An 8,573-nucleotide genomic window follows, 5' to 3' on the forward strand; every position below is an offset into this window, starting at 1 on the left:
TATGGGAGGAGGTGCCATATTGATTCCCTTAGACAGTATAGTATGAGGGTATAGCTTATTGTGTGCCCAGAACATTCCTTCTCTGTATATTTGTATTTATACATATGGGAGAAGGTGCCATATTGATTCCCTTAGACAGTACAGTATGAGGGTGTAGCTTATTGTGTGCCCAGAACATTCCTTCTCTGTATATTTGTATTTATACATATGGGAGGAGGAGGTGTCATATTGATTCCCTTAGACAGTACAGTATGAGGGTATAGCTTATTGTGTGCCCAGAACATTCCTTCTCTGTATATTTGTATTTATACATATGGGAGGGAGCTGCCATATTAGTTTGACTGCTGCTTGTTACTATATATATATTTCAGCTCTTTGAAAGAAAAGCTCTTTTTCCCCTGTCCGGCAAAGAACAAGAACGGGAGAAAGTGAAACCTGAACTCTTGTTGAGCCGCAGCCAAACATTCAACACAGGAATGAAAAGGAAAAATGGGAAGGGTGTGACTGCGGAACTGCTCCGATCAGCTCACACTCAGCCCCAAAGCCATGGGATTTACTGATGGAGAGGGGGGGGAGTACTTATTTAATTTTTTCTCCCTTCAACTAACCCATTAATAACATTCCCTTAAGATAATAGAAAAGAGAGTAATGGTCCTATATATTCTGCAGGCTGATTCATCGCTGGAGCCTGTATCATCTAACAGGGTTATAAGCACCCCAATTCTCCCCCTAACTGACCTTCAGACTGGGCCCCCTTAGCTCATAACTAGGTTACAGATATATAGAAACATTGGGGTAACAGTCACCCTGTTATAGTTCCAGGGGTACCCAGGGCACAAATAAGCACTCACCCCAAATCTCCCCCTAACTGACCTTCAGACTGGGCCCCCTTAGCTCATAACAAGGTTACAGATATAGAGAAGCATTGGGGTGTCACCCTGCTATAGTTCCAGGGGTACCCAGGGCACAAATAAGCACTCACCCCAAATCTCCCCCTAACTGACCTTCAGACTGGGCCCCTTAGCTCATAACAAGGTTACAGATATATAGAAACATTGGGGTAACAGTCACCCTGCTATAGTTCCAGGGGTACCCAGGGTACAAATAAACACTCACCCCAAATCTCCCCCTAACTGACCTTCAGACTGGGCCCCCTTAGCTCATAACAAGGTTACAGATATATAGAAACATTGGGGTAACAGTCACCCTGCTATAGTTCCAGGGGTACCCAGGGCACCAATAAACACTCACCCCAAATCTCCCCCTAACTGACCTTCAGACTGGGCCCCCTTAGCTCATAACAAGGTTACAGATATATAGAAACATTGTGGTGACATTAGGGTTGACCCCTTTTCTGGAAACAAAACCCGGCCTTCCTATATATTTATCTTTATTCCCTATTAATAACATTGGGATCAACCATCATTTTTACCAGCCAGGTCAGTAAAATACCTTAGGTAACATATATATTTCTATAAATTAACAAGGGCGGGAGCTGCCATACTATTTACTCATTACACAGTCCAGTATGAGGCTATAGGTTATTGAGTCCCTGGAAGAGCGGATAGAGTTAAATAAAGGATCCAATAAAAGAACTCGGTGTTCCGTGACAGTTGGACAAATAATGTAACAAAGGAAAAATGTTGGGAGTGAGTGTCGGAGCCGCAGTCAGATTTTGTCTTTTCATCCAGTTTGCTGTTTAGTCTGCGAGTTCAGAGTCTGACACATCACATGCCTTTCCTATTGTTGGATAAGGTAGAAAGAGACATGTCAGCTCCCTCCCTTCTCGGGTTTCATATCGGCCGAGACATTTCTCAGCAGGAAAAAAGGGGGTGTAAACCCCCAAAAATAAACTGTTGTCTAATGAAAGAACGTGTCATTCTAATCTAATGTAAGGGTTTATAATAAGGTGGAAATGTCATCAATGTATATGTGCTCCCTCTAGTGGCTGGAGTTGGTATTAAGCAAAACTTCATTCTCCCGCCCATTACAGCCTGGCTCCGCCTTCAGGTCACATGGTGCACCAATGGAAGCACAGGAGTGGTACAAGTCCAGTAAAAGTTGCTCTGGGCAGTGCACAGGGGGGAAGAAAATTAAAGGAAAACAAGGGCCCGTTGTTGCTTGGTAACGGGCTGTCAGAATGCTGCAGTCTCACAATCAAATGATAGTGTCCCTTTAAAACGTTTTGTTGGTTCCCTCAAAATACCAGCTGGTAGTAATGTATCCATCACATCAAACAGAGACGATCTTAAAAGGAGAGAAAATAAATAGGCGGGACATGCCTAGTGTGTTTACACCAGTGAGTAAGGGATGAAGAAATTCCCCAGCCAACGCATTCCACCATTAATCAAATTCCTTGCAAGTCTCCATAAAAAACACACAGCGCTTTCTTCCTCTGGGCTCTAATAGGAACCAGCAGCAGCAGGAGGCTGAGCAAGGCAAGAGATAGGGAAAGCCCAGCCGTTGAAACCTTCCCCTTAACCCCAGGCTAAAGGAGCAGTTACAGGGCAAAGGTTAAAAAGTTCAAGGAGCTCACGGCCCAAACAGCAGCCAAGAAAAAAAAAGAAGGGGAAAAAAAAATTCACCGCCAATAACAAAATGGAGGAATGCAAAGAGTGGTGAAGTTATACAAAGGACAATGCCACCATCTTGTGGAACTTTTGGGGTACTGCAAATAATCATAAAACTAAAATATCTGAATATCTCTGCCACTGGGACAGAATGCTCTGTTATACAGATAGCTAGAATCTCAGCTGCCATAAAGCAGGACAGGACTGCTGCTTACAATGGGGATCAGATAGGATCTGTGCAGCCACTGGGACAGAATGTTCTGTTATACAGATAGCTAGAATCTCAGCTGCCATAAAGCAGGACAGGACTGCTGCTTACAATGGGATCAGATAGGATCTGTGCAGCCACTGGGACAGAATGTTCTGTTATACAGATAGCTAGGATCTCAGCTGCCATAAAGCAGGACAGGACTGCTGCTTACAATGGGGATCAGAGAGGATCTGTGCAGCCACTGGGACAGAATGTTCTGTTATACAGATAGCTAGAATCTCAGCTGCCATAAAGCAGGACAGGACTGCTGCTTACAATGGGGATCAGATAGGATCTGTGCAGCCACTGGGACAGAATGTTCTGTTATACAGATAGCTAGAATCTCAGCTGCCATAAAGCAGGACAGGACTGCTGCTTACAATGGGGATCAGATAGGATCTGTGCAGCCACTGGGACAGAATGTTCTGTTATACAGATAGCTAGAATCTCAGCTGCCATAAAGCAGGACAGGCAGTTTCAAGTCAGATGGGGAGGGGTAAAAACAGACCAAAATAAAGGTTTTGGGGTATTTTCTTTTAATAAAATATGACATTTTGTATGTATTCAATCAGCCGCAGATAATACAAGTGAGTGTGAGCCCCTGTGCCAGCTTTGCTTCCTTCTTGGTTTTCAGCCAGTCCCAGGGTACGTAGATCTGCCGGCCAATCAGCCGCGCCACCCTAAAGTCTCAGTGCCAGTGTCAGAGTGCCAGTCTCACAGGAGGAATCCATGGAGAGCCCAGAAGACAACAAGGGCGAGAGACAAAAGGACATGGGGTACGGGGGGCTCCCCAGAGTTGCACAGATCTGAGTCACAGCAGTGGATCCGCACCCCCGGGAGCTCCTGCTGTTGGCAGTGACGAGAGGTGGCACAACCGCTGGACAAGAGCATCCCCAGTACAACTGTAACACAAGAACCAGGATTAGACTGGCAACTGCACTCTCTCTGCCCTGTCTCTGTCCTGTCTCTGCCCTGTCTCTGTCCTGTCTCTGCCCTGTCTCTGCCCTGTCTCTGCCCTGTCTCTTCCCTGTCTCTGTCCTGTCTCTGTCCTGTCTCTGTCCTGTCTCTGCCCTGTCTCTGCCCTGTATCTGTCCTGTCTCTGCCCTGTCTCTTCCCTGTCTCTGTCCTGTCTCTGTCCTGTCTCTGCCCTGTCTCTGTCCTGTCTCTGTCCTGTCTCTGCCCTGTATCTGTCCTGTCTCTGTCCTGTCTCTGCCCTGTCTCTGTCCTGTCTCTGCCCTGACTCTGTCCTGTCTCTGCCCTGTCTCTGCCCTACACACACACTGTGCAACTTTATTACAGCTCAGCAGTCAACAGCTGGTTGGCAGAGTGAGGATTGTTCTATTATGAATGATGGTTTGGCACAAGGGTGGTACATGGTGAATGCCAGACCTGTCCCAGGCAAAGAAGGATGCCATGTGAATCATTGTACGAAAACATGTGCCATCATCCTGTGCCATGCTCCAGTGGAGCTTACAATCTAAGGTCTTTATAACATTTCCATACTTCCCTCCCCAGTGAGCTTACAATCTAAGGTTCCTATCACAATGCCATCCGTCCCTCCCAGGAGGACTTGCAATCTTCCTATCACATTCCCATCAGTCCCTGTGCCAGTGAGTTTACAATCTAAGGTCTTTAGAACATTTCCATACTTCCCTCCCCAGTGAGCTTTCAATCGAAGGTCTTTATCACATTCTCATCAGTCCCTGACCCAGTGAGCTTACAATCTAAGGTCCCTATCACATTCCCATCAGTCCCTGCGACAGTGAGTTTACAATCTAAGGTCTTTAGAACATTTCCATACTTCCCTCCCCAGTGAGCTTACAATCGAAGGTCTTTATCACATTCCCATCAGTCCCTGACCCAGTAAGTTTACAATCTAAGGTCCCTATCACATTCCCATCAGTCCCTGCGACAGTGAGTTTACAATCTAAGGTCTTTATAAAATTTCCATACTTCCCTCCCCAGTGAGCTTACAATCTAAGGTTCCTATCACATTCCCATCAGGCCCTGCCCCAGTGAGCTTACAATCTAAGGTCCCTATCACATTCCCATCAGTCCCTGACCTAGTGATCTTACAATCTAAGGTCTCTATCACATTCCCATCATCCCTGACCCAGTGAGCTTACAATCTAAGGTCCCTATCACATTCCCATCAGTCCCTGACCTAGTGAGCTTACAATCTAAGGTCTCTATCACATTCCCATCAGTCCCTGACCCAGTGAGCTTACAATCTAAGGTCCCTATCACATTCCCATTAGTCCCTGTCCCAGTGAGCTTACAATCTAAGGTCATTATCACATTCCCATAAGTCCCTGCCCCAGTGAGCTTACAATCTAAGGTCCCTATCACACTAGGAGCAGTATTAGCTGCCCACCCATTAATCACTCACCACTTTCTGTCTTGATACAGAATCTCTGCTTGAAGCCCTTGTGTGAATGGGAGCAGGTGATGATGTCGGGGTTGTTGCACCCCAAGTCGATATATTTGGCCCCGGAGATGATATTGCAGCCATAGCACTGCAGCCCCGAGACTGGGGGGACCACAAAAAAAAGACAGAGGAAAATGATATAATATAACACAATACAGTAGGACAGATCGGGGAATCACAACAGATTGCAGGAGCCACAGAACGTACCTGTGCAGGTGATGAAGACTAAGATGCAAAGCAAGACGACATGCACAGACAGGCGGGTCCCCATTGGCTCATCAGCAGTAGGAAACCAACAAGGAGAGCGGGGGGGTCTATGGGGCCACGAGGCACCTCTCTCACATCCAACATTACGTGGCTCTCGCTGTGCCACTGAGACTTTCCTGCAACGTCACATAAACCTTCTTACAGACACGTGGATTATATCTATTGGGAGAAAATAATCTCCCCCCCCACGAGTCTCCCACTGTCTCCTCTCCTCCCACCATCCCCTGCTCATTGTTATTAGAGATTCATTCAAAGTACAGAGAGTCCTGCGCAAAATTCATGGACTCCCAAAACCAGTGGCACTGAATGCTCAGGGAATCCCCTGCTATATGTAAATGCTCTGATCAAGCATCCCGTGCCACTGGGAATGTGATAGGGACCTTAGATTGTAAACTCACTGGGGCAGGGACTGATGGAAATGTGATAGGGACCTTAGATTGTAAGCTCACTGGGGCAGGGACTGATGAGAATGTGATAGTGGCCTTAGATTGTAAACTCACTGGAGCTGGAAATGATGGGAATTTGATAGGAACCTTAGATTGTAAACTCCACTGGGGAGGGAAGGATGGGAATGTGATAGGGACCTTAGATTGCAAACTCACTGGGACAGGGACTGATGGGAATGTGATAGGGACCTTATATTGTAAACTCCACTGGGAAGGGAAGGATGGGAATGTGATAGGGACCTTAGATTGTAAGCTCCACTGGGGAGGGAAGGATGGGAATGTGATAGGGACCTTAGATTGTAAGCTCACTGGAGCTGGAAATGATGGGAATTTGATAGGAACCTTAGATTGTAAACTCCACTGGGGAGGGAAGGATGGGAATGTGATAGGGACCTTAGATTGTAAGCTCCACTGGGAAGGGAAGGATGGGAATGTGATAGGGACCTTAGATTGTAAGCTCCACTGGGGAGGGAAGGATGGGAATGTGATAGGGACCTTAGATTGTAAACTCACTGGGACAGGGACTGATGGGAATGTGATAGGGACCTTATATTGTAAACTCCACTGGGAAGGGAAGGATGGGAATGTGATAGGGACCTTAGATTGTAAGCTCCACTGGGGAGGGAAGGATGGGAATGTGATAGGGACCTTAGATTGTAAGCTCACTGGGGAGGGAAGGATGGGAATGTGATAGGGACCTTAGATTGTAAGCTCACTGGAGCCATGGTGGGTATGTGATAGGAACCTTAGATTGTAAGCTCACTGGAGCCAGAAATGATGGGAATGTGATAGGAACCTTAGATTGTAAGATCCACTGGGGAGGGAAGGATGGGAATGTGATAAGGACAGAGCAGAAGAGCTTATAATCTACTGCATGATTTGAGTTTACACAGGAGGGAATATAGAGACAAGATGTTGATATTCAGTGGGTGGAGGTTCAGATGGTGCAGATAAAGTTATATATGTTGGATAATTAAACACAACCAGAAAGAAGAAAGTCCAATATAGAGGCTTCAGGTTCTGTGCACTGCTGCTCCCGACTCAGACTCTACTAAATGAGACTGTGCCTAATCAGATTCTGCTGCACAAATCCTTCTTACTGCTGCTCCCGAGTCTCTGCCTCCAGCAATAAATCCACATTTAATCTGCTCCCGGGGCCCTTTATCCCCCTGTGCAAGATGTGGATTAATTTCTAATTCGTCTCATCCACTGTCTGCAAATTTCTATCTCCCCACACTCAGGGCATGACCCTGCTACTCACACCTACCGCTTCTTTCAGTTTCACTTACAAATCTTTAATTGAGGCAAACAACATGGCAGCTCCTGCACTGAACAGTCAGAAAAAGATACAATGTTTCTAACTTAATTGGCTTTTGGCAGAGAGCCCAGAATACATGGCAGGTGCGCTTAGATACTATTGTAATACTTCAAGATAAGCAAAGAAATAATTGTAACACTTTAAGATAAGCAAAGAAACAATTGTAACAATGTAAGATAAGCAAAGAAACAATTGTAACAATTTAAAATAAGCAGGTCTCTTGGGGAAACTTGCAGCTTAAAGGGCAATAAATTAAAATCTATTTTTGTCCCTCTTTCTGTTTCCAACATGTTGGGAGGTATGTATAGATATAACTCTACACACAATAACTGGCTGTATGGCAGACTCTAAGGCAAGCTACATGGCAGCTCCCTCCTACCCTCCCAAAATACACAGTAATTAGAATCCCTTACCTGCCTCCACTAATAATTCCCAGCTACTCCATAAAAGCTCACTAGGCAGGTAATGACGCAGTTGCGCCACTAGACGGCGCTTTAAAGTCAAATGATTCTCGCGCCTGCGTATTCCACTCAGCTTCCGGCATCCAAAATATGGCGGAGTCCAACGGTAGATGGGGAGCAATTCCACGCCCCTGACAAACATAACATGGCGTCTGGAGGCGGCGACGCTATCTGGAATCGTAATTGCGTCGGCTCGTCTACGTGTCGCTTAACCCCGCCTCCTTAGCTGCGATTGGACTGTTTCTATGATTATATTAAGGAGCGGCGTCAATGTCGAAAGGATGGTTTTTAAAAGTGTAGAATTCGTTAATTGCCGCAAGAAAAAACGTAACTTTACTCACAATATTAATAGGGAAGGAAAAGTGAACGATTTACCGGTGATATAATTTTAATCGCCCTAAGGTGTTTTCCCTCACACCAGCCGGAGTATATATACGTGTTGTGCTTAGCATTTGTTTTGTGTTGTATGAAAGGAGAGAAGGTTAGCACTCCCCTTGACAAGGATGGAAGAGGTCCTAGTGGCCTTTACAACACATATACGGTTAAGGCATTGTCACTTACTTCGTGGCATCTCTAACCAAGTTTTTTATTGGTCCCTCCCTCACCCACTACAACTAGTTTCTACATCTTTGACCTCCAATAAAATGGCTGCCGGCTTTCACTTGACCTCATATACATTGCAGATGTGGTGACGTTAGAACTTTGTTTTGACCTCCAATAAAATGGCTGCCGGCTTTTCTTGACTTCATATACTTTGCAGATGCGGTGACCTCCAACACAATGGCTGCTACCCTACCATTGGTCCATATGTCAGAAACCCCAATCCTGGAACA

General features: G+C 45.8%; 1 non-coding gene across 1 annotated transcript; it reads left to right on the top strand.

Moving 5' to 3' along the window:
• Positions 1–8,199: 8,199 nt before the first annotated feature.
• On the top strand, positions 8,200–8,329 carry LOC121397467. Its single transcript, XR_005963692.1, has one exon. It is a non-coding gene; the product is annotated as a U6atac minor spliceosomal RNA (small nuclear RNA).
• Positions 8,330–8,573: the final 244 nt, after the last annotated feature.

Source organism: Xenopus laevis, chromosome 8L (genome assembly GCF_017654675.1).
Source record: "Xenopus laevis strain J_2021 chromosome 8L, Xenopus_laevis_v10.1, whole genome shotgun sequence".
In the NCBI taxonomy this organism is placed as follows: Eukaryota; Metazoa; Chordata; class Amphibia; order Anura; family Pipidae; genus Xenopus; species Xenopus laevis.